This window comes from Panthera uncia, assembly GCF_023721935.1.
Source record: "Panthera uncia isolate 11264 chromosome B3 unlocalized genomic scaffold, Puncia_PCG_1.0 HiC_scaffold_1, whole genome shotgun sequence".
Classification (NCBI taxonomy): Eukaryota; Metazoa; Chordata; class Mammalia; order Carnivora; family Felidae; genus Panthera; species Panthera uncia.
The window spans coordinates 31189780-31215852 of record NW_026057582.1 but is presented as its reverse complement, the minus strand read 5'-3'; the positions used below and the strand labels follow the sequence as shown (position 1 = coordinate 31215852).

Here is a 26073-nt window from a genome sequence, read left to right as displayed (position 1 = left end):
TGTTGGCATAGTATATGCTGGAAAACAGCCCAAAGGGGCAAGGCTCAGGATGGGAAACAAAGTTAGGAGTATGACAGGGTCCTAGCCCTGACTCTGCCAATTCTTGCTTTTAACCACTGTTTTCTCAACCTTGAGATCCATTGAGTGCTTTCAGTATGCTGAGAAATCACTTCGGAATGCTTCTTAAAATAGATCCCAGAATCCGATCCTAGCTTTACTTAATCAGAATGGCTGGAGACTATCCCGAATCTGCATTTTTCAAGCTCCCACCCCCACCCCCCGCCCCCAACCCCGGGACAACTTGGAGCTTGTTCATCTACGCTACACAGTCTGGGAAGCACTTCTGAATAGGGAGATAATGATCTGCATCAGCCCTAGGTCTGGCAAGCGATTCAAGACCTAACAAGGCAACCAACGTGCGTGGAAAGTGCCCTGTGAACCTGAGAGCAAATTATTTGCAAATAATAGTAATCCAATAATCCTAGTAACATCCCAAATATCTACAAAATAATGATAGTAAAAGAATTGGAGAGCGCACTGCAAACGCGGCGCAGGCTAGGTCGGTACCACGGCCTCGGCCACTCCAGCGCAGTAGGCGTGACTGTCCCTTTAAGCAGTCCCCCGCGCCCGCCTCCCCCCGTCACGGCTCCAGGCTCGCCTCCCGCGGGGCGTGCAGCCCCTCCGGCGGCGCGTGCGTGCTGGCAGCGGTCGATCTGCAGGGCCTCCCAGCGGGGCGGTCCCGGCGGCGCGACGCCGGCGCTTGTTGCGTGCGCGCCTGACCCCGCCCCTTGCCCGCCCCTTCCCCTCCCCCCGCACTCCGCGGTCCTCCCCCGCCCGCGCGGTACAGCTGGGCCAGTGACGCGGGAGCTACCGCCGCCGCCACTGCCGTCGCCACCGCGTTCCATTCTCCTAAGCCGGCGACAGCGTCGCCCCCAGCCTCCCACCGCCTTCTCCCGCAGCGCGGGCCAGCGCCAGCCAGACCAGGCACGCAGGGCCTCGCCTAGACCCGAGAGGGTTACGGGCGCGCGCAGGCGGCAGAGCGGATCCCGGCGCTGCGGAAGCTTCGAGCGCCCCCCTCGCGGAGGTCGCGGTGCCGTTCCCCGGGTGAGTTGTCACTGCGGCCCGGGGGCGGCGGGGCCAGGCATTGTGTCACTGGCGCGCCCCGCGGGCTGTCAGGGGCGCCGGGCTGGTGCGCACTGCTCTGGAGGCACGTCGGGGAGCCCCGGCCGGCCGCCCGCCCGGCGTCTGCTGCTGTGTGCGCTGGCCCCGCTGTCACCCGGACGGCCGCGCGAGGGGCCGGGAGGGCCACCGGGGAGGCTGACCCGGCGGCGGCGTGGGCTGCGCCGAGGCCGGGAGGAGGACCGGACTGCCGGTCTTCGGCTGCGAGCTGGTGGCCGGGACCGGGGCGCGCCGCCTGGCCTCGCCCGCCGTGGGGGTCGTGCTCCCTGCCCGGGAGTCAGGGCGGAGACCACACTTTGCGGGTCGCGGGAGAGAAGGTAGGCGGAGGCCCTCTTTCTTATTGCTGTTATTTTCCCCTCGGGCCGACCAAAGCCGCCGGTCCTGCGCCGGGCAGGGTTGGCTTGGCGACGGTGGATTTCCTGAGGAAATCTTGGAGCCCGTGTGTGGGAGCATCGGAGCTTTCTGGAGCCTCCGCGCCTCGTCTGGTCTTTAATCTCAAAAACTTTACTTATTATCCGGGCTGAGACTCACCGAAACCACTTCCTGTTTATATATGTAGACTTGCTTTCTTACTCCTGGCTTTTGGGGACTCCAGATATTGGTGGAGGTCTGACTCTCCCGCGTCGTCCGGCTGTGGGGCTGTTGAATTGGAAAGTTACCTGTAACGAGGTTAGCATGGGGTGGGGGTGAGGTGGGACCACAAGACTCGGGAGGAAAGAGGAGTCACAATCAAGTCTTTGGCTGGCTAGGGGGAAGTTCATGTCTTGGCCCAGAGGCCTGATACTGCTGTTCCCACAGAACGTACTCTCTGTGGCAGGCGGCTCGCAGGGCTTTGTTGCTCTTGCTAACTGGGCTTGTGTCAGCTCTGTGCAGAGGTGCAGTGAAACTACCCAGTTCACTTAACTGGAGGAGGCATTTACTCCCTTTCGAGACCTGCAGCGGTAGGAGTACGAAGTGTCTTTCCATCCTCAGCAGTGGTGAATTCATTTCTTGCTCTTTTCATTCCTCTGGTTTAAAACATATGTCTGAAGGATGCACACACCTTTTCTCTTTGGGGAATTCCACACCCAAATTGTCACCATCTAGTGGAGGCTAGTAGAGACATGTTCGTGGCATTGAGTTTTGAATTTTCTGGGCTTTGCATTTTTAGCTAGATGCAGATTCAGCCTGAAATGAAAATTTTCAGTTGGTTGAGTGGAGAAGCGGAAGTAGGTTTACCTCCCCCTCCGTAAAAGAGGTGTTTAATAAAACAACAATAACAGCAACGATAGGAAGAGTTCTTGAGGACTGTATACCAAGTTTTGTATCAAGAACTTTCTTGATCTCATTTAATAACAGACTTTTGTGGTAGATATTGTTTTATATATATATGTATATATATGTATATATATATGTTTATTTTTGAGAGAGAGAGGCAGAGCACAAGTAGGGGAGGGGCAGACAGAGAGGGAGACACAATCTGAGACAGGCTCCAGGCCCTGAGCTGTCAGCACAGAGCCCGACCCGACGTAGCCCTTGAACTCACGAACTGTGAGATCATGACCTGAGCCCAAGTCAGATGCTTAACTGACTGAGCCACTTAGGCGCCCCTAGGTATTGTTACTGTTCCCCCCTCCTTTTTTTTTTCAGTTGAAACCAAAGCCAAACAAATAACTTGCCCAGAGTCATAAAAGTAGCTCATGGTAGAGCCCACACTTTAACTGCTAGATTCTACTGTTAGCTTCTAATTTGCTTGCCATTTGGTAAAATTAAAAATGGAGTATTTCTAGAACTTTTTCAAAGCACTACTTCTTCAGGCTCTTTCGCATGTCATGAGCATCCATAACTCTCCCAGGTACACATTTATGGTATGTGCACAATAATCATTTGCTTATTTATTCCTTCATTCAGTATTCACAAGTATTTATGTGATACAGAATGTATGCCCGGCACTGTGCTAGGTTTTGGAGATACTGCAGTGAGTAAGAATCCAGCCATGCCCTCATGGAGTTCGTGGTCTTTAAGTCCGTGTATTTTGATTTATGTTGTTAATTTTCATTGGCAACCATTTGCTGCTTAAGGAACTTCTGTCCGGTAAGTTAAATTAGAGGAGACTACTGGTATGAAGCCTGATAGATAGGACTTCCTGTCCACAGAGTGGCTTTTTGGATACTGTAGTAGACAGGGCATATGAAACAAATCCTCACCTATAGCTAGATCGGGGGGGTATCAGGTCCCTGGGTGCTCAGAGTAGGACTGACCCCCTCCCCCCACCCCCAAATGTGTAAACCCTGAGAGCAAACCCGGTGTCACATGGCAGTGTTCATCTTATTTGCTGAGGCCTGCCTTCTCAAAGCCCAGAATTTAGGCAACAGAAAGAAGAAGAAAGGTAGAATGAGGTGTTACAGATGCAGGCTGGCAGATGAAGAGACCTCAGCACTTTGTTTGGTTTCCTGGCAGGTGTCCGTTGTGTGGCGGCTGAACTTGTGCTCTTATGTAATGGTGCATCTCCTGGCAGGGGATTTCCTCCTTTGCTGTTGCCGGGGCAGCGATTTCTACAGCTACCCTCCCATTCCATACACACATAGGTACTCTCTGAAGGTAATAAGGCATCTGGCTTTTAAAAGTAAGAGCTTATTTCAGGTTTATTGCTCCTAAGCATTATTTCACTCCCTCTGTACTTTTCTGTCCTCCTGATAAAAACTTGCCTTATGTTTTAAATTTTTCCCGTGCTCTTTTCCCATATCCTTAGCTGTTTTGACAACCAGATAACTATGCTTGCTACAGTTGACTCTTAAAGAACACGGGATTAGCAGCACTGATCCCTATGCAGTCGAAAATCTATGTATAACTTTGACTCCCCTCAAACTTTGCTCATAGCCTACTGTTGACAGGAAGCCTTACTGATAACATAAGCTGTTGATTAACACTTGTTTTGTATGTTACATGTATTATGTACTGCATTAGTACAATAAAGTAAGCTGGAGAAAAAAGTTACAAAGAAAAATCACAAGAAAGAGAAAATAACATTTACAATACTGTACCGCAAAAAATCTGTGTGGAAGTGGACCCACACAGTTCAAACCAGTGTTGTTGCAGGGTCACCTGTGCTGGTGCCTGTGTCTGGGCTCAGAGAATGATATCTTTAAAAAAAATCCGAGTCACTTAATCTAACTCATTTCTGTACTAAAACCAGTGAAACTGTGAAGTCTTTAGCAGAACTGCTTGTGGGCTGAGAAGGAAGACCAGAGAGCGGATATGCCGTTTTTTTCCCCTCTAGTTCCCCTGAGAGGCAGCCCGGGACTGTAAAGCCCACCGGGAAGCCTGAATGTCAGCAGACCCCCCCCGGTACTGGTTGTGTAATTGCCACGCAGGAAGCATTTTACTGAGTTCCTGACGTGACATGTGGTCTCCTAGTTGAAGCTGTTCAGTGGGATTCACTTTCCTCCTTCTGTCTTCCTGGACAGTAGGAAAGTCTTGTTGTTTAGAGGCATTCCTTTAAGTAGTAGGAGGAAGAACAAATAGAGGAGAAAGAACACATATTTGAAAGCAGACTTGAGTGTTAAGGATTAGGACAGTTGGGTTAAGGGTAAGCATTAGGACAAATACGTATATGATAATAGAGACTCTTTTTCCTGGTTTCTCCTCAAGAAGGCTTCAGTCTTGGGGTCACCCACATATTCCACGATAGTGAGATTTTATTGAGTGGAATGGTTTTTAAAAAAATAATATATATTTTTAAAGTTTATTTATTTTGAGGGAGAGAGTGCGTGGGGAGCGGAGGGGCAGAGAGAGAGAATCCGGAGCAGGCTCCACGCTGTTGGCACGAAGCCTGACGTGGAATCCAAGCTCATGACCTGAGCCGAAAACAAGAGTCAGACGCTTAACTGACTGAGCCACCCAGGCACCCCTAAAAAATTAACATTCTTAAGTTTTGGTGCCACATTGCAGGAAAGTTGGAAACTAGATCAGTGAGAAAAAAAATGCCTGTAGTGTGGGAGGGCTGTTTTCATACAGGTAGAAGTAAAGGATGCAAATTGAGGTTGGGGCTGAGGGTTTTGTGATGGTATTTATTTGAAGCTGTTAACAGCTGTGAATCTGAGACCAGTGAAGCAATTTCAGGACAGCGTTGGGGTGACTGTCCTTGAGCATCAAGATCTGTTCACTCCCACTCTGGCTCAGATTCAAGGCAACAGCCATTGTTCCCTTATAAGTTGCTTATAAGTTCGTGTCTTTGTGTAAAACCTTTATTTGAAAAAGTAGAGGTGCGGGGGAAAGAGGTACCTCTTATAAGGCTTAGATTTTAGCAGTAAAACCTGTCAGGCACCTGTGGACGTTTCCTTTTTTTGTGTGCTCATGTGTGTCTCTGATGGTGTCCTTTTTCTTTCCCTTTTAGTCCTTTGGCCTAGAAACCAGCAGGGTGTCTCCATTTGCTCTCTCATCCTCTGATTCTTACCTGAGTGTGGAAGTCTCCACTCTGCTGGTAGACCTCCAGTGGTGCTGAGCTGGGTCACTTTGGCTGTGAAAGGCCACCTGTGCTTCTGTCGGGGCTTGGGGACACTTGAGTCTCTGTGAAGGTACTGGTATGGCAACAGTAGAAAATGTAGCAACTGTAGTGAGAACTGGACGGGTTTCACAGGCAGGCTCTGCTGTTGTCTGTGATGTATTCTCTTTCCTGGACCCTTACATCTCAGAAAAGGAAAATAGCACCCTTGAAACATCTGAAGGCTGCATGCCAAGAATTCATGCAATACTCCAGAAACAGGATATTATTGAAGCATTTTTCTCAAGCAGAAACATATGTAGTTCCCAGTTACTGTTGCCAGTGTTAGTAGATCCTGAAAATTACCTGATAGCTGTGTGTGCCCTTAAATGTACTCTCCCGTCTTATACTCCCCCTCCCACACGCACGTGTACAAGTGCTAGACTGGTTTTTTGTTTTTTTGTTTTTTGGTAGAGCTCCATTGCTTGGTTTGAGGAAAGTTAGCCTGGGTTCCTGAAGACAGAAATAGGTTCTCAGGGGTTTGCAGACAGCAGAGTTGGTGACTGACAATTCTTTGTTACTCAGAAGAGGAGGATCTTTTGTGGTGAAAAATTCAGTGACTCAGGATTCTTTTCTCCTGTAGTTGGAGATTGGACGTAAAACCTCAGAGAGGAGATATAAATAGGGGCTCTTTCCCAACCTCCCCTTTCTTAGCATCCTTTCCGAAGGAGGGGGAAAGTTTAATCTTTCCAAATCCACCCTCCTGCCAGCCTGCCTTCACCCACAGAAGTGTAAGATCAGAGCATGGAGTTGGCCTGTGTGTAGACTGTCTTTGCTAGGTTTTTGGCTAGACTAGGCTTGGGCTTTTGACAAAGCCAGTAAAATGAAAGCGGCTTCTGGGAATGGGATAGGACTGTTTATCCCATTCTTCCTTCTTTGGGCTGTTCTCAGTAGATCTCAATAAACTAAGTGGGTGGAAGTTTAAAAAGGGAACTTGAAAAAGAGAACAAGGTGATTTTGCTTATTCATTTTAAGTGGTAGCCTAGGCAAACTGTCAGGGAGAAGACTGGGGCTACTTTTTTTTTTAATTGTTAATACACTGGGATAAGATTACCGAAAGCTTGGAAAATAGAGGGGGAGAAAAAATCACCGTGATTCTACCATCCTACCACAAACATCATTTCCATCTATTCTGCTTTTTCTTTCAGTTGGGAATCCTGGCGTGCATTTAATTTTGTATTCTGTTTTTTCCAGTTAGCATTACACCATAAATATTTTTCTGTAACGACATATAGGCTTTATAATTATTTTTATTTTTAATGGCTTTATAATATTCCATCAAATAGATCAGCTGTGATTTAAATAGCCTCTCATTGGGGGGACCGGGGTGGCTCAACTGGTTAAGGGGCTTACTCTTGATTTCAGCTCAGGTCATGATCTCAGGTTCATGAGATTGAGCTTGAGTCTAGTCTGTTTGGGATTCTCTCATTCCCTCTCTCTCAAAATAAATAAATAGGGGCACCTGGGTGGCTCTGTTGGTTAAGCATCCAACTTCAGCTCAGGTCATGATCTTAGCGATTCGTGAGTTCGAGCCACCCGTTGGGCTCACTGCTGTCAGCGTGGAGTCTGTTGCAGATCCTCGGTCCCCCTCTCTCTTGGCCCTTCCCCTGCTTGCACGTGTGAGCTCTCTCTCAAAAATAAATAAACTTAAAAAAAATAAACTTGAAAAAATAAAGAAACATGAAAAAAATAAATAGCCTCTCATATGTCTAGACTATTTTTTTCTTTCTTTTTTTATAATTTGTTTTGAGAGAGAGCGTGCTCATGTGTGCACACACACGTATGGGGGGGTGTTGGGTGGGGCCAGGCGCAGAGAGAGAAGGAGAAAATCCCAAGCAGGCTCCGTGCTGTCAGCTTAGGGCTGACTCAGGCTCGATCTCAAGAACCAGGAGATCATGACCTGAGCCGAAATCCAGAGTCAGATGCTTAACCACCTGAGTCACCCAGATGCCCCTGTCTAGATTATTCCTAAGGTTTGCTCAAGGCGATTTTTTTCCGAGGGGTCATTTCATTTGTCATAATTTTTAAAAACAGCTTTACGGAGACGTAATTTATATATCATAATATTCACTCATTTAAAGTTTACAATCCAGTAGACTTTAGTATATTTACAGAGTTGTACAACTGTCACCATATTCTAATTTTAGAACACTTTTATCACCCCAAAAAGAAACTCCATTAGTGGTCACGCCCAGTTCCTCACAATCCCTGTAGCCCACAGCCACCACTGATCTTTTCTCTCTACAGTTCACCTGTTTGGACATTTCACATAAACAGAATGTGTAATTGGCTTCTTTCGTTTAGCATAATGTTGTTGAGTTTTATCCATGTTTTAGCATATATCAGAACTTTATTGATAAATGATCTGTTGTATAGGTATATCACATTTTGTTTGTCCATTCATCAGCAATGTAATGGACATCTGAATTGTTTTTCTGGTTATTATAAATGTTGCTGTGAACACCGATTAGTATAAAGTTTTGTGTAGGCATATGTTTTCATTTCTTAGGGAGGTATTTTATTTTTTAAAAGATTTGATTGATTGATTTTTAAAATCTCTGTGCCCAATGTGGGACTCAAACTTACAACCCTGAGATCAAGAATTGTATTCTCTACCAACTGAGCCAGCCAGGTGCCCCTCTTAGGGAGATATTTTAAAAGCTGCATCCATATTTCTACTTTAGAGTTAACATTTTACTTGGTTATACAGTTTGTTTGGGGAAGAACAGTGTTATTGCAGAACCTTTTGGTCCTGTGTTGTTGAGGATATTGCCCTGAATTCAGAAAAGATGCTACTAAGAAAATGAAAGGAAGAATTATGTGTAAGAATATAGCATTGTTTCTAGGGGTGCCTGGGTGGCTCAGTCCGTTAAGCTTCGACTCTTGGTTTTGGCTCAGGTCATGATCTCATGGTTCGTGGGTTTGAGCCCCACATTGGGCTTTGCACTGGCAGTGTGGAGCCTGCTTGGGATTCTCTCTCTGCCTCTCTCTCTGCCCCTCCCCTGCTCACTTTCTCTGTCTCTGTCAAATAAATAAGTTTTAAAAAAATATAACACTGTTTCCAAATCTTCAGTGCAGAACTTTAAACAGTAGTGGGAGTTCACAGATGCAGTAGTGCCTAAATTCAGTGCACATGTACTGCTGCTTAAAAAAAAAAAAAAGGATTTTCAGCCTGAAGTCTCAGTTCTAAATTGCACCATTGTGTTTTATGGAGTGAACTTTACCATGAACCCCACAGAGCATTCCTTATCAAATGTAATTTATAGTTCTCAGAAGCTTTTCCTTTTCTTATGAAACATTCCATGCCGGGGCTGTGTGCACCTGCTTAGAGGCTTCTGGTAGGCTGGAATGGAGAGCCAACCATCAAGGTAAAGGGGAGGGAGAGGGGCTGTGAGTGTGGTTTAAATATAGGTCTGAGAAAGACTGCTCTTTAGAGCAGCTCTTACAGGGCTCTTGCTGGTGGACCTCAGTTGCACCTGAGGTTAAAAATATAGCTCATGCCAGACACAAAGAGGAACAGATGGTACTGCTGGGAGTGTCGTTTCCTCTACAGGACCTACCCCTGGGTGGTTTCACACCATACCAGCCATATGACTGAAATAATGCAGTGCCTCCTTTCGCCCTTGTCCTAATTGGAACTACTAGCATTCATGATCAATAGCTGTTCTTGCTTTCCTGACTCCTGGTTCACTACCAAAAGCTCTTGAAAGTATGTGTATACAGGCCACCTAATTTTTTTTTCTTATCAGAAGATCAAGATGCTTCCACCCCAGAGAAATGTGGGGCACAGGGCACGTGCCTTTTGTCCAATAAGCCAGACAAAAAGTAGGAACTTGAATTATCTTCTCTTGGACCTGTATTAGTTTCCTGTACCTGGAGCCAAGCTCAAGGATCTATCCTTCCAGAAAGTTCCTGGGTGTATATGTGTGTAAATGTAAATGTATGCAGCCATAACTTCCCTGCCACAGTTTTAGAATTTTTTGAGTGTTCTCTACCTGGTAATGCAAATTCTGTTCCCAAGTCCTGGGGGAGTAAGGTAATACAAAATTCTTACCTGAAGGTTAAAATTCTTGAGTATAGTATCCAGATATTACCAAAACTTCTTGAACACCAAACCAAGTATGTGATGAGAGAGACTCTAGGTTCATTAGATGCTAGAGTTGGAAGAATGGGACTTTGGGGATAGTCTCCTCCTACCTCCTCACTTTATGGAAAGGAAGAATGGGAAATGCGGTGCTCAGCGCCGACCTCCCTGAGTGGTGACGGGGCCAGGGGAGAACCCAGGCGTCCTGATCCCGAGTCTAGTGCTGTTTCTTCCCCTGTACGATCAACTTCTCTCTCCTCTGGGCTTGTCTCAGGAAAGGGCATTGGAGCCCAGAACAGTGTATGGCTCATACTGTTTGGAACAAATTCATCTCCTTTTTGTGATTGTGGTTTTGAATCTAATAGTGAAATTACAAAGAGGAATGAGTCGTTAAGTTCAGTTGCGAGGAAGAAACTGGGCATTGTTGTGCTTAGGTCGGCCCTGCTTAACTATTTATCTCTGTACTGTGCTTCCTTGTAATTAATAAAACACCACCTGCTTTAGACCAATGGGATGTGTTCTCTGAGTCATTTTCCCCTTTGGGTCCCCCTTGACCAGGTGGGACAGTGGCAGGTGCTGGTGGCATCCTAGATGTGGTAGTTGGGAACATGCTGTCTGGGAGGGCTGATGCTCCCTGCCCCCACCCCATTAGCAATCCAGAACCCTTCATAACTGTGATTCTGATTGCAGTGTGAACACACATCTCTAACTGTATCCCTAATCAGTCTGGAAGGAACCAGGCTTCTTGGGCTGAGGTTATGTATGCTAGCTTTCTCCACCCTAGAAAGCCGGTGAGCAGTTTTATGCTCAGTGGGTACAGCTTTTTCAGTTGGCCTGCTCAAGACATTTTTAGAGAATTGACAAATGGTATGTTAGCCGGTCCACACCTTTATCAGTCCTTGATTCTCATCTACCTGCTAGGTAGAAACTGTGCTGTGGGAAGGCGATCTACCTCCTCATTTCAGTCCTGTGGGGATTTTGCTTATTACACAGTGGGATGGCAAGAAAAACAGGCTCTGGGTTTCATAAGAGTTCATTGGTCCATCTTTTTTTTCCCTTTACATGCGCCTTCAAGTCATAATAATTTGTCAACTGATAATCTGGTTGGGCTGTGATGTCGGGCTGGTGGGAGTTAGGTAGGTGGTTGGTGCAGAAACCAAAAGGAAGTAAGTCTGGTTATTTGCTTGACAAGTATTTAGTGAATGCCTGTGGTTAGTGTTAGGTATACAGTTGTAAACAAAGAACAAAATGGACACAGTTCTTGCCATCATGGCCTTAACTGTCCTGGAGAATACCCATTGGTTATTTAACTTGAAGTATAGCATTGGAGGAATCTGTTGTGTAAAGTAGACTTTCAATTTGATACTCTGAAAGAGTCACTCTTTTTCAGTGACCTCTGTGCTCCCATCCAGCAGTCATCCTGGAAGAGAGGTAGGCTTGAAAAATATCCTTGGAGAATCCTCCTGGCATTCCAGGCAAGAAAGCAAATTGCCTTTCCCTGCAGAGTAAGTTAGGTCTAGGAGTTTGGTCTGCTGTGAGGATTCCTGTTTACAGGCTTTATTTAACTAATCATTTTTTATTGTGCAAATGTTTTCTGACCCTGAAATATCTTCTTTTTAAGTACTTTATTTTTTAATGTTTATTTATTTTTGAGGGAGAGCATGAGTGGGGGAGGTGCAGAGAGAGAAGGGGGACAGAGGATCCAAAGTGGGCTCTGCACTGAGAGCAGCGAACCTGATGCAGGGCTCATACTCAAAAACTGGGAGATCATGACCTTAGCTGAAGTTGGGTGCTCAACTGACTGAACCATCCAGGTACCCCCCCCCCCACTTTTTTTAAATGAAGGGAGAAAAGCGGGTCTGGATTCCACAGTGAGAAATTGGAGGAAGGGAAATAGATCAATAGTGTGAATTCTTTAGGGAATCTTTTTTTCTCCCATCTCCCACAAGCCTCAATTTTAGATGTAAATATTGACTTGTGATACCTCTTTTCTTGATCTTTCTGTGGCTTTATAACCTGCTGGGGCATTAAAGGACCTAACACAATACTGGCATAAATAAAGCTCCCAATAAGCACACATCCTGTATATATTTTTTAGCCATCTCTGTTGGCCCAGGTTTCAGGCTTAGACTGGGAGTCTCCGGAGGTCATTGATGGTCTTGTCCACTTCTTTGTACTCAGCTCCTGGATTACTTGGTTGATAAGTGATGGACCAGGTAGAAAGGATTAAAGTCAAAAAAGTGTGAGAGGGCAAGGTGACTTTGAGGCCAAGAGCCCTGATGACAAGGAGTCAAAGAATGGTATTATTGATGAAATTCTAAAAAGAGACATTTGGAGGGGGACCTCATTTGAGTGAAAAACAGATATAAACAAGACGATAAAAAGCGGTTAACATTCACCAGCTTTACTCTGGTGGTAGGAAAAGAAGACTGCTCAGAAACCATGGAGGTGGGAGGAGGTGAAGGAAAGAGATGGTACTGGAGGTTTTCCCAAATGTTTTAGCAAGACCAGTGAGAACCAAATTACAGGATCCTTTAAGAATTTGGGCCCAAGGGGCACCCAGGGGGCTCAGTTGGTTGAGCGTCTTGATTTCAGCTCAGGTCATGATCTCATCGTTCTTGAAATCAAGCCCCAAGTTGGGCTCTGCGCTGACAAGGGAGCCTGCTTAAGATTCTTTCTGCCTCTGCCCCTCCCTGCCTCAAAATAAATAAATAAACATTTAAAGCTTTAAAGAAAAAAAAAAAAAAAAAGAACTTGGATCCAAGACCAGAATTACCCTGCTAATTTTTAGGCACAGGTCTTTATTTCTAGAACTCTGTCCATCTTTTAAAAGCCTCAGGAGGCATTAGTCATGCCCTAAATCCAACCTACAAGTGTTTACAGTTTGGCCTTATTTACTTAATGTATTTTTAGCATCCACTGTGAATCCTGTTATAGTCAAGGAAGTAGTTAGTAGTGGGACACCTTGTTTCTGTTTGTTCTCCAGAACCCAGCTCTTTTGGGGGTGGTTCTGTTACTTCTGGAATTATAACATGTAGTTGTATGGGTCATCTCCTTTGAAGGTCTGTGCATGCTTTGGAAAAATCACATCTTTGGGGCACCTGGGTGGCTCAGTCAGTTAAGCATCTGACTTCGGCTCAGGTCATGATCTGTGGTTTGTGAGTTGGAGACCCACATCTGGCTCTCTGCTTAGTGCAGAGCCTGCTTCAGATCCTCTGTCTCCTCTGTCTCTGCTCCTCCCCCAATCTCTCATGCTCTCTCTGTCTCTCAATAAATAAACATTTTTTAAAAAGTGTAAGAGACTATAAAAAGAAAAATCATGTCTTTGAAAGAAGGGTTGCTCTCTACAAATGCTAACTGCTTTTCTTGGATATATGTGAGCAACAACAGAGTAACAGATTTCAGAGCCTTTGGTGTTCCTAGAACTTTCTGTGAATAGCAACAAGGCAGGTATTTTTCAAGCAGTGCGTCTGACTTTATTACGTGAACAAGTATTTATTGAATGCTCTTTCCCATTTAATGATCTCCCCACAGGGATTCTTTTTTTTTTTTTTTTTTTTAATGCTTAACAATGTTTAGTGTTTTTAATGTTTAATAATTTTGAGAGAAGAGACAGAGCACGAGCTGGGGAGGGGCAGAGAGAGAGAGAGAGAGAGAGAGGGAGACACAGAATCCAAAGCCGGCTCCAGGCTCTGAGCTGTCAGCACAGAGCCCGGGGCTTGAACCCACATAAGAGCAGTAAACAGTGATCAGTATGATCATGGCCAGAGCCGAAGTCGGATACTTAACCAACTGAGCCACCCAGGTGCCCCCTCCTCATAGGGATTCTTTGCAGCACATAGCCCAACAAATGTTTTGTATTGTTGCTTCAGTATTTTGATTTGTCTTTTACATGCAGATTTTAAGCCCCTTGAGGATGGAAGTGCTGGTTTAAGTCTCCTCTGTGTTCACTCTGCAGGCTGGGCATCTGTATTAATAACAATAAAAATTTCTTCATTTTACAAAATGCTTTCATGTGAGATGTCATATAATACTATGAGGAAGATTATAGTCCCATTTTACAAATGGGAAAGCCAAGGCCTTCGGTAACCAGTAGACATTTAACATCCGCTATACTTGTAATTAGTGACACCAAGTCACCTAGGGGCTCAACGGACTCAAACGTTGGTACCTCCTGCAGGGAGAAGGAAACCTCCTGGAATTGCAGACTTCATAAATTTTAACTTTCTCATGGAAAACATTATAACAACCCCTCTCCCTTTCCCCTACTCAATCTCGGCATAGGTACTCTCAAGGTCAGTATGTCAGTATGTTTTTCTGTACCGATGGGACAAAAATGCGGAAGTGTATAAAATTTGAAAGGCAACTTTCATCTCCTAACTAAGGAAAAGCATTCCCATATTGGCCGAGGGACCTTTATTTTTATTTTCTGGAGGAGGGGAGAGGCCATAGAGTTAAAACCCTGGTATATAGAAATCCATGCAGTTTTGGTGTTAGAAGTTGCGTTTGGGGGTAAGCCAGAGAATGAATGCTGAGTTCTTTGGATTCTAAGGACTCTGTGATGGAGATTTTGAGCAGCTCTGTAAACACTGTTTCCAGAGGAGGACTGTCTGTGCCTGAGAACTCATGAGGGCTCCTGAAGGAACATCTTTGCTTTTTCTGCAGACAAGGGAAACGACAGTCTCCTATAGGTGAGGCTTGAACCCCTTTTCCCCACTGTCCTGCCCTTGTTTCCAGAGGCAAAGATGAGTCTGTGTGGGTGGTGAGGAGGTTGGAAGTGAAGGTCCCGCTTCACCCGTGACAGCTTAGATTCGGACAGACATAAAGCAGTGCTGATGTTCCTGAGGCAGGGTGTGCTTGGACAGCCCTGTTTTTTCCATTTAGTTTAGGAAAGTGGAGGAGTAAGACTGGCTGTGGGCCAGGCATGGTTTCTCCCTTTCCTGTGGTGAATGAAAATGGACGATTGTTTGAAGAAGTGGGTACTGAGTGGGAGACAAGTGGAGGATAGCAGGCCTTGGACTCAGAATGACCCTGCTTTCACTGTCAGCTCAGCCATTTTCCAGCTGTATGACCTTGAGCAAGTTTAACCTCTATGGTGCTCATTTTCATTATCTATAAAATGGAGATGATATTATTAACGCTATCTCCAGAAGGGTAGCTACCAAGATATTAATTACTTGCTGTGGGAATTTTGGGGTGGTGAATCTTGGGATAATAGGAAAACTGTAACTTGTTAAAGTTTCTTTTTGTATCACTTGAATTTTTCACTATTGGCACATAGAACTTAATTAAAAGTATCCCCTCATGGGATTATTAAGAAAATCAAATAAATTGGGGTATTTAAAATACCAGGTACAGTGCCTGATAACTAAAAAATACTCAAATGGCAGTTTATTTGGGGAAGAAGTGATCATAATTCGTGGTTGACCCTTGCTTTTATAGTGTTAAATTTTCCTTCTGCCTTGTGTGGCTTTGGATAAGTCTCTTTGTTAAGCCTCAGCTTCTTCAACTGAAAACGGGGGTTTATAGTAGTATCTACCACATATAGGGGGTGGAGGAGACCTATCAAGAGGTTAGCCTCGTGCTAGTAAAGGCGTATAGTTAGTGCTCAGTAAATATTAACTGTTATCAGCTTTATCCTCACAGCTACGCTAGAAGTGAGGTGGGAGTTATGCCCACTTCAAAGTTACAGAAAGTGAGGCAGAGTCATTTGGTGACTTGTCTTAAGGTCATATGTTGAGTTAGCAGCAGCAGTGACCTTCTCTGTTAACTGCCCTCCTGCCGGAGTCCACAATGACGGCCTCACAGCCCTGAGTCTGCTCATCTCCTTCCTTCATCCCGGAAGGCCTGCACAAGGACGGGCTCAGCCTCTCTAGGGGAAGGCCTCTCTCCATACCACTTTGGTACTGCCTGTGACTTCCCACCTGCTCCATAAAGACCTGCCTTGCCTGTTTGTGGTACTGATTGGGCTAAAGTTACTAGACCTGGTGGGAAATAGCTTTTGAGCTTTGTTGCTGTGGGCTCCTGTTCTGTGTGTTCACACTTTGAGGAAACCCCCCTCCCCCCGAAACAAAGAAAACAAAACCCTGAGTGATTTCTGCCCAGAATTGTTTCCAGAAAGTGGGAGATCCTCATCCCCAGACTTAGGGGGTCAGAGCTGATGCCACCAGTTTCTCACCTTGGGTTTGTACAGTACACTTCTCACCCTTCTTTGGTTTTCTCTTCATCGGACTTTACGACATTGGCCTCGCTCCCTTCTTCATAGAGGTCATGAAATACTTACCATTTGGTGAAAAATACAAGCAATGCAATGTCAAAAGTTTTATCAATCTAAATTTGCCTAGTGGACTGGAAGGAGTATACATATTTGTACAGACTCTTGCACTTTATAGTTTTTATGTTGTTTTTGTGTGTTCCAAATAGATCTTTTTCCAAATTTGCATTTAGTGGTGGCTAGCAACTCTTGTCATCTGTATTTCTTTGGAATATATACTTGCTGTGTAGGTATTGCGTTCACATCATATAATTCCACAGCAGGATCTGAAGGGCAGTTACTTTTCAGTACTTATCACCAGTCCGGTCTCTGCACCTCTAGACAAGTCTGCTCTGATTCCCAGACTGGTTTCTTTTCCTTATTTGTGGCTGCCTAAAGGCCTTCAGTGAAGTACATCAAAGTGCTTCCTGTTGGCTTGGCAAAAGGAAGATCCTTGGAGGAGCTTAAAGGCCTCGTGGAAAGGACCCTCTGACTCTTCGCTAATCGCAAAATGAGACTCTACAGTGGAGAAGCCACGCGCCCACCCGCTTTGTGAAAGCTCCTCTAAAATACAAGTTTTTCAGCTGTTTATCATGTTTCTGTCGTATTTATCTGGTTTTTGGAGATAGACCTGCTTAAATGAATTCTGGTTGATGCATGGGGTGCGGGGGACTAATGCCCCTTCAGAGTTACAGGCAGTGAGGCACAGAGAGATCTGGTGACTTGTCCTAGGGCCGTACGTGGACTTAGCCAGGGTGGTGCCTGGAAACTTTGGAGGACATTCTCCAAGACATAAGAGAGCCAAGCTCCGGGTTTATCTCAGGCCTGATCACGAACCTGCAGGAGCAGCTTCCGAGCACTGGGGAGAGAGGAATGGCACACTGCCTTGGAGCTGTCATCGAAGATGCCACCTTTTGGGAACCATATTGTAGGCAGTCTCTGGCCTATGTGAAGTCGTGCCTGGGCCTTATCAGAAATGAACCAGATGGTGTTTCTAGTAAAACTGGCAGCTGTTCTTGCTGTCAGAATTAATTAAACATTTTTATATGTAAATGTGGAATTATGGGAATCTTTCTTTTGGGGTTTTAGTCGCATGTGGAAGTGCTGCCTTTACCTTACAGAGGCCTTTACTCATCCCTTGCTTCTGGTCAGAAGTGACCCTCAGCTTTATGTCTTCCTATCCTCTCTGGTTACTTTCTTCACCAAATGGGCCATTTGTGGTGATGGTGGTGAGGGGCGGATAATAAGGTAACCAGTCCTCTCTAGTGTAATTTGAAGGTTGCTGATGGGACCTTGTGCCCAGAATGTACCTGTTACATAGATAACATTGGTGGCTAAAGTATTCATAATTTGAGTGACTTCTTTGGGTTAAGACATTTGGATGTAGCACACATGATACCTAGGAACAGTGACAGTCACGGAAGCCAGAAAAGTTTTTCTTTCTTTTTTTTTTTTTTCGGAAAAGAAAGAAGAAAAAGGCGGAGAGCGCGTGCTCTGTGCCAGGCACCGTGCTAGGTTCTGTATTTTTGTGGGTTTGTCTTCACTTTCTAGATCAAAAAACCAAGCTCTGAAAAGTTAAGTACTGTAACTTACTCTGTTGGAGCAAGAACCAAAGGCGGGGTGATTCTAGAGCCTGTGTTATTCAGGGCAGATAAAGTAGATGTGGGTTAGGAAGCTGGAGGGGAGGACAAGGTGGTGAGGGAGACAGAACAAAAACCTGGAGAGAGGAGGTCAGTCGGGGCCAGGTGGGAGCTGCAGCGCAGGGACTTAGCGAGAGAGGATGGCCCTGGGTGACGGTCTGGGAGGGAGAGGCTGGTGAGCAAAAATAACCCGAAGTGGAACAAATAAAGGTTGGGGTATCACTTGGAGGGGGGTATACTGTTGGATGATGGTGGCTTTTCCCTCAGGGAAGCTCTGGGGTCTGTTTGGGGTAAGGAAGACCAGATAGTGTCTGTATTTAGGCAGGTGGCACTTGGCCACACAGGAAGCCTTTTAATCCCTGGTATTTATAGACTGGCCTGTACTGTAGTGAAAGACAACTCCCATTTCAGTTATGGAAGGCAGCATTATCTGCCTTTGAGATGCCGCATTTATGGATCCCCATTTGACCCAGCAGGAGGGGCGTGGTGATATGCCCCTTATATTATCCTGGCTCCCTCCTTCTTCAGAGGCTGAGCAGGGACACTTCTGTCATTTACCTCTAAGTGACCTCTGGCTGCTCCCTCTTCTGCAGTGCTTCTATTCCTCTCAAAGATGAGTTGGAGTCAGGACTGGGAAAGGTGGCCCTCTTGTCTCTCTCTTCAGGGTAGCTAGGAATTCCCTAGAATAATGATTCTGATTTGTTGCCCAGCTCCTTGCCCCAAGGCTAGGGTTGCTCTGTTTATACATACCATGGCCAAACCCTACATTCAGTCCAATTCAACACTGATTTATTGATACCTGCTAGTATGTATGGGGTGGAATACAAAGGTGACTGAGATAGGTCTCCAGTCATGAGGGGGATAGTGAGTAACGAGCTCGCTCCCGTGGTCAGGCTAGTTCCTCTTCCTTATCTCGGGAAATGCCCATACATTTTCGGTCTTGTCTAACTTAAGTCGTTACTGTGAGGACTGATTGTAGCAATAATGAATTGAGACTGCCTTGAAAAGTATAAAGCTCCAGATTCGTGTAAAACCTTCTTAATATTATAAGGTAGGCTCATAATAAAAGATAACACGTATCAAGTGCTTTCTACATGTCAGGCACTGTTCTAGGTGCTTTATTTGTATTAGCTTATCTAATCTTCACAGCAGCTGTGAAGTAGGTTGCTTATACCCATTTCACAGTTGTAAGAATTAATGCCAAATTGGATAAATACAACAACAACAACATTTCTAGGATGGCATGGCTGGTAAGTGGCAGAGCCAGTTAATCTGAACTATAAACTGCACTGTGTGGCCTCTGTTAAGACCCTGTGGAAATCTGGGAAGAGAGGAGTCCCACCCCAAGGGGGGCGGCAGCCAGGACTTACCCTCAGAGACTAGAAAGGAGCAGGGAAAGGTCAGCCTGGTGCCCAAGAAAGCATTAGGATTTCTACACAACTTAATTAAATTACCGAAACTGTTTCTGAACTTGGAGCCATGTTTCTTGTATAGTAATGCAATATTCAAGATAATTTAAGCCAAGGAGGAAGGACAGAATTGGTGAGTGAGTTTACATATGCTCATGGGCACTTACTGACAGACTAAATAAAACACAGAGAGGCAAACCTTAAAGTGAATACGTCTTTATTCAATTTACAAATGAGGGCAAAGACTCAGGCAGCGTGTTTGCTGCTTTGCGTTGGGACTTCTAAAGAACACACTTTAAAAAAAAAAAAAAAAAAAAGAATTCTTCCCCTCAGCCTTTCTCTGTTGAAGTTTCCATTAAGGGTATCAGAGTCTGACCACTAATATGCAGTGTATCCATCTTTAGCAGTTATTTTCCAGAGAAATCCAGCTCATTTTTTGAGGCACCCTCTAGCCAGGTTATCTCAGATGTGGAAGATTGGGAGCAAACATATACACATCGTGGGGAGGGCAACCTCTCCGTTAGATGTATGTCTGTAAAGAGAGCTTTGGGAGTTAATGTCTCTAAATTCCTGTTTCAGTCCACTCCACTCTTTGAATAGCTCTTTTAACATGCCGCGCCTGTCTCGTTAGCAGTTCAGGGGAATTAGCCATCAACATCTCATGACCTAGTTCCCAGATTTCCAGCAGGTTCAGAAGTTTCTAGAATGCCCCAAAGGAATGTTTCTCAAAGTGTGCTTATACCTTATACCTTGGGGTCAGTTCCCTTGTGGGTGTGGTCCTGGCGTTCACACAGAAAACGCTTCCCTCTGCTCGGGTTCTGAAGCAGAGCTGCAAGCCAAGTCCAAGCCCATCTCCAGAGGGTATGCAGCTGCAAGTAGCAGTATGGACAGCCTTCGAGGCTTCCTGTTTTCTTCTTATAATGAATGAGAATTTTGCCTCCTATTCCACAATATATCCAGGATAATTTTAATATTTAAAATGAGTTACACTACGGGTGTGTGGGTGGCTCAATCAGTTAAGCATCTGACTCTTGATTTCGGCTCAGGTCATGATTCTCAGGGTGATGGGATTCTTCACCACTCCCCCATCCCCCGCCTCCACTGCTCTTGCCCTCGCTCTCAAACACACACACACACACACACACACACACACACACCTAACATGGAATAAATTTGAACCTTTATCAAGATTGTGTGCTGTGAGGTGAGACTGCTTAGTTTGTAATCTTGGTGTCATGAATTGCTAACTCTATGACCTTGGGCAAGTTATTTAACTTCTCTGTGCCTTGTCTAAAAATGGAGATAATACCTACCTTTTAAGGTTGTTATGAGGATTATATCAAATATTAGAAAATGCTTGGATCCATGCACAATGATTAAGCAGTCAAGTGCCCGTTAATGATGGTATTATTACTGTCCTGAAGGTCTGTGTCCCTGGGAGTATGGCATATGACAAACATCCCTCTCTCCATTGACACAGCCAGGCTATAGGCTTATAAAAAGGCCTTTTGCCACCTATAGGAACCCTAAACAGAGCACTGGGGAAATGCTTTGTCATAACAGATATTCTCAGGTCACACTCAGTTTTATTTTAGTTGTTTGAGGTCGCTGTGTGAAGCATGACTATGCTCAAGCAGTCAGAATCTATCACTGGTGGGAGGGAAGTGCTTGTTTAGAAAATGTCAGAGAATCCACCAAGTTCCTTTGGCTGATAAATGTTCTTCAGTCTGTACTCTTTTTTCTTGTTTAATAGTTAGGAAAGAGGGCTAAGTTGTACTTTTCCTTTATAAAGTACACATCTCAAAATTTGAAAAACCTCAAGTCATACTTGTTTCTTGAAGAAAGTTCAGGATGTACAGGTTACTAGCAGTCACGGAAGGAGAAAAGCACCTGTGATTTCCCTTCCAGCCGTCACCACTGTTCACCTCTTACTGTGCTCCTTCCTTCTGTCTAGGATGGTCAGGGATGGCAGAGTGGTTGGCAGGGTCTTGGAGAGAAGGACCACATTTCTGGCAGCCAGGGTGGCCCTCCTGTGGCTCAGCCTTACAGTGGACAGTCCCACTTTGGGACAAGCACTTGGCAACACCCTTGTCCCTAAGTGCCCTCTCCTCTTCAGAGAGGTTATGTTGAAGGCCAGCTACTTCTTTCCAGTGATGCTGCATGTTCAAGCATTTTTGGCCTGGCTTATGTTGATCCTGCTCTCCTGATTTTGTGCTCATTTTCCACATAGCCAGGTGGTGAGGGTTCTTGGGCCTCTTCTCTCTTTTCTCATGGTACTGGCTCTCAGGGTTGATGCTTCTCTGTCTCATCCCTCCTTTTCACTAAATGCACCTAGGGGGTTCTGCCACAGAGAAGAACTCATGGGGTGAGGAGAACACTGTCTCAAGGCTTTTTAAATGTAATGCTTCCTCCCCCTTTTTTTCCTCTGCCCAGAATAAAAGCTGCCAGTAAAATTTTAGTGCAGGACTATTGAGATATATTTATCACTGTTGTGATGGTCAAAAGAATTGTCAACTCTTCTCCTTATCGATCCCCTTCACTCCTTGCAAATGGGAATTACAGGAAATCACAACCAGCTTAAACGACCGTGGGCAGATGGGAAGGATGGAATGTGTAACCCCCATTCCCAGAAACAGGAAGAATGGCTGAGCTGATTGACCTCAGCATTTGGCAGTCAGGGGAGCGAAAGCATGGCCTGAAATAATGTCACCATCTGGGAATTGAAACCCAAGTCTTCCTGCGCTCTGACTTCTTTGTCATCATGACTCCCCTCTCTGAGCCCCTCCTTTCTGGTCAGTAGACAGGCCCTGCCAGTTCTTTCTTCAGTAGGTTTCTGTCACCACCACACTGGCCAGACATCACCCTGTCTAGCCTCTTAGGCTGCTTTAGTCTCTCTTGCCAGGTTCATCTCCCATGAACGTTGTTCTCATCTCAAGTGTGATTAGGTAAGAGAAAGAAGCCTGATGTGTGTGGGAGGTAGTATTACCATCCTTTTCCATGGTGGCAGTGCCCTTTGGCACTAAGTATTCTGGTGCCTTTCACATAGTAGGCCTTTAGTGAACGTTTAATTGGCTTAGGTCATGTTTCTTGCTCAAGAACGTTCATTGGCTCCCACTACCTACTCATCCAAAGCAGAAGTTTCTGTTTTTCATGGCTGTACAGACTGGTTTCACTGTAAGTATTCAACTAAATGCTTAATACTGTGGAATAACCAGAGTCTGCAAGGTGATAGATACTAGAGAAACCATAAGAATTGTCCCATGTCCTGGAGGACCTCAGATGGAATTTTTTTTTTCTGTTTTTGCCTGATTCTTGGCCTCTCTCCCCCTCCTTTCCCCACCTCCTCCACCCCCCCAGTGTATCATGGTTACTTCAGCCTTCCAGCCCCAGCAGTTTCCTTTTTCTTTCTCTATATTTATTCAGCTTTCTAAGTTTTCAGGTCAGATCTCCCTTCCTTCCTTTTAAAGGTCCTCTTTGATGGTCTTGGTTCAGATCCTTTCTGATTTTTGTTTGCTTTCATTATTTTGTCCTTAATTTACCAGAAGTGGCTGCTTGTTCTTTCTTATTTTCTAAATATTCATACCTCACGATTTAGTATTCTATTGCATCCACATAGAGTAATGCAATAGATACTCCTGCCTTATTGTGTACCTTAATTGTTTGCTGTCTGGGTTTGTAGCCTCCCCAACTCCCTTGAAGGTTCCAAATGGGCTGGGGCCTGTGCCTTCTGTGCATGTTACAAGCAAAATATAGAGGACTGTCAGGAAATGATGCTACATGGGGTAGACAGAGGTGACCCATTAGAAGTGAGAGGTGATCTCACAATGTTTTGAGAGTGTGGTTCCTAGCAGAATTCTGGATGGCCTAGAGCAGAGCAGGGACTGGAGGCCCAAAGACCATCGAGGAGTAGTTCTAGGATTCTAAGACCTGAGAGAAAATGGCAAAGGCAGAAGGGTCAGGCTTGTCCCCCAAGAGTTTGTCTCATTCTGAGATTCTCTTGAAATCCTAGTTCACTTGGAAAATGTGTTCATACTAGAAGGCCACCAGGGTTCTTGGGGAATTCTGAGGCCAGATGCCTGTGTGGTGAATCTTCCCAAAAGGAGGGTAAAAGATGCTGGGCCATAGGGAAGCTTATGGCTTAAGGAAACAGATAATTAGGGGCAACAATGAACAAACCTGTTGGACTCAGCGTTTGATTTATTTGTGGTTAATGGGATTTGTATTGATTTCTCTGGGAAATTTGGGGATATGAATGCATTCTGCAAATATAAATATTTTGTCACTGATGGGGCTTACAGGGTTATGTTGCATTTTTTCTGCTAATATTCGAATCTTGTGTGAAATTGAAAGCAGTGTCTTCCTTTTCCAATTTGGGCAGAATTGTAAGCATAGTGCTGACCCCCTCCTCAATCCCCAGTTTATTTCTCAGACCCACCCAGGACTGTGAAATAGGTTAGTAAATAACAGCTATGGACTGGGACCAGTTTTAGCTAGCTGAATTCCCTATAATCCAGTTTAAGTCTACAGGGTACATCTAAACTTACTGGAATTCTAGGTAGGAAGTGCGGTTGCAAAGGCAAAGCCATTTAATTGTAGCTTATATGAAAATAAAACCAGCTTGAATTTTCTTCTCACAAACTTTCTCTGAAACACCTCTTTAGATCTTTTATTTTTGGCAAATGGGCTTCGAGGTGGCAGCCTCATTACTGTTGTGATGGAGGGGTATATAATAAGCCAGTGGGCAATTTCCCAGAATTCTGAGCCTTTGAAAACTGCTATTCTTTTTGGAAGGTAATAAGTACAGAAGCCGGGCTGCCTGTCTCCGATTTATTCCTTCTTCCCATTCTGTTCTCAGCTAGTAAATACGTGGTCTCAGTCTGCGTAAAAACATAATGGCTTAAATTTGCTTAAATTTCTGTAGCAGTTTGGTAATGAAATTTAGCCCTTTGATGGTGGTGGTGGTGGTGGTGATAGGCATTCAGTAGCAGGTACACTGATTGTGCTGTGAGCTGGTTCTTTCCAAGTCTCCTGGGAAGAAAATCACTAACTTACTTTATATGCGAAGGTCTTCGTGTTGAGTAGAGGAGGAAACAGCCTTGGAGTATAGAGAAATCATCTGCCCGAAGTTTATATTTTAGAGAAGTACTTCGAATGAAGTTGTATGTTTTCTGTTTGGATTGGGTGTATTGTTTCTTTTGAGAATGCTTTTTACAATAGTATAATGGTTCCTCTGGAACTCATAGCAGGATTCTTTTTCTACCCTCTCCTGTATTTACAGCTGCTTTTTCCCTAGGGGAGTATTCATCTGTTTTAAAAAGCAGAGAGAGAAAACAAGAAGTTCTCTCAGTGATGTTTGGAAACAAACTGCATTTGTCTTTCAGGAAGGCAGGTTCTTAAGAGTTGCTGTTTGAGTGGACAAAAAGGAAGTCTGGCTACAGACCCCCCCAAAACACACATGCCCCCCCCCCGCCCCCCTCCACCCAGAGGTTCCTTGTAGCAGATATGAAAGAGTTTAGGACATGAGGTGCCCGTTACGGTCCCTTTGTTGTACTAGACCAAACATTTCTTTTCAGCTCCTGAGAAAGTCAGTTTTTCTGGCAGCCCACATCCTTGCCCTGAATATCTGTGCCTGGGGTCCTGGGCTGGCACTGGCACTCAAGGCCAGGATCGTACTTGGGTGTGGGTTCAGAGGCAGCATCCAAGGACATTTGGGACAGGAAAGAGATCTGATCATTAGAATGTTTTCATTGTACTGATGTTTCAAGGCCTTGGAGGTGAGGTTTGCCAGGGTCTAGATGAGGTTAGTAAATGGGCATAACCCTAGTGCCGCTTAGCCTCTTTCCACACTTTTCACCAGCTAGCTGGTCCTTGGCATGCATCTTTGTTTTGTTAGAAGAGGAGGAATTCTACTTTGCAGTTGAATAACTGTGCCTTCTATTCAAATTCTATGGAGGGTTACACTCGAAAAGCTAATAAGTACTTCCACTCTGCACACACTGATCCACAGTGGGTGGGTGGCAGGCTGGAGGCTGGGGGACCTTCATAGAACAAGTGTTATTGAAGGCAGATACTGAGGTGACACTGAGGGCAGCTGTGCCCTGAAGTTCCAGTGGCTTGGCCCCCTGGCTGATGACCTATCCACCACAGCTAGGCCAACGGGGAGGCCTTCAGCTTCCCTGAAATGACTACTACTCACAGCTCATTTAGTGTGACCAGCTAGAGGGATGGGCTTCCTCTGGGAAAGGGTAGGAGAGTCCTTTTTTTTTTTTTTTTTTAAGTTTATTTATTTACTTTGAGAGAGAAAGAGCACATGCACAAGCAGGGAAGGGGCAGAGAGAGAGGGAGAGAAAGAATCCCAAGCAGGCTCTGCACTGCCACTTCAGAGCCCAGTTTTGGGGGCTTGAACCCACAAACTGATATCATGACTTGAGCAGAAATCAAGAGTTGGATGCTTAATCAACTGACCCACCCAGGAGCCCTGGGTAGGAGAGTCTTTGTTAAACTTGCCTGGTTTGGCAGTCACTCAGACTCACCTCCTGTTTCTGTGTTGGCCAGTAGTCTTCTCCAATTTTCCAAACAACTCTTCTTCATTTCCAAAGGGGGGCCCATTTTTGCTAACAACCACCCCCTAAAAAAAACCCACCAAAAACTGCAACTTACCTTGATTGTTACTATGTGTGCCTTCTCTGCCTGTTTTCCGGCAGAGGCAGGCAGCCACTCTTGTTTTCTCTTGAGGTGCTCCTGCCACATTGGAGTTCCTGGAGGCTGATGCTGCTGAACTTCCTCATTGGGCAGAGGCCAGGATGTGAGCCGAGCCCCGAGTGCTCTGAATGGACAGAGCACACACATTGGGGAACATTTCTGGGTTGGTATTGTGGGAGCCCATTGGTTGGATTCTGACTGGGGGATATTTGAGAGAACTCTGTTTAGTGAAGAGGTAGGGGAACTGAGTTCTGGTTCAGCCACCAGCAAGCCATCTCCCCGGG

The 26073-nt window shown here is 45.2% G+C and overlaps 1 protein-coding gene across 4 annotated transcripts in view; it reads left to right on the top strand.

Annotated features, from left to right (window-relative positions):
• Window positions 1–813: 813 nt before the first annotated feature.
• The window catches only part of SUSD6 (sushi domain containing 6), a 98014-nt gene continuing 72754 nt past the window's right edge, over window positions 814–26073 (top strand). The window contains exon 1 of one of the 4 annotated variants that reach the window (XM_049612570.1): window positions 814–1104. The gene's annotated coding sequence lies outside the window, so the exon portion shown is untranslated. The other 3 variants (XM_049612572.1, XM_049612571.1, XM_049612575.1) reach the window with 3 other exon arrangements.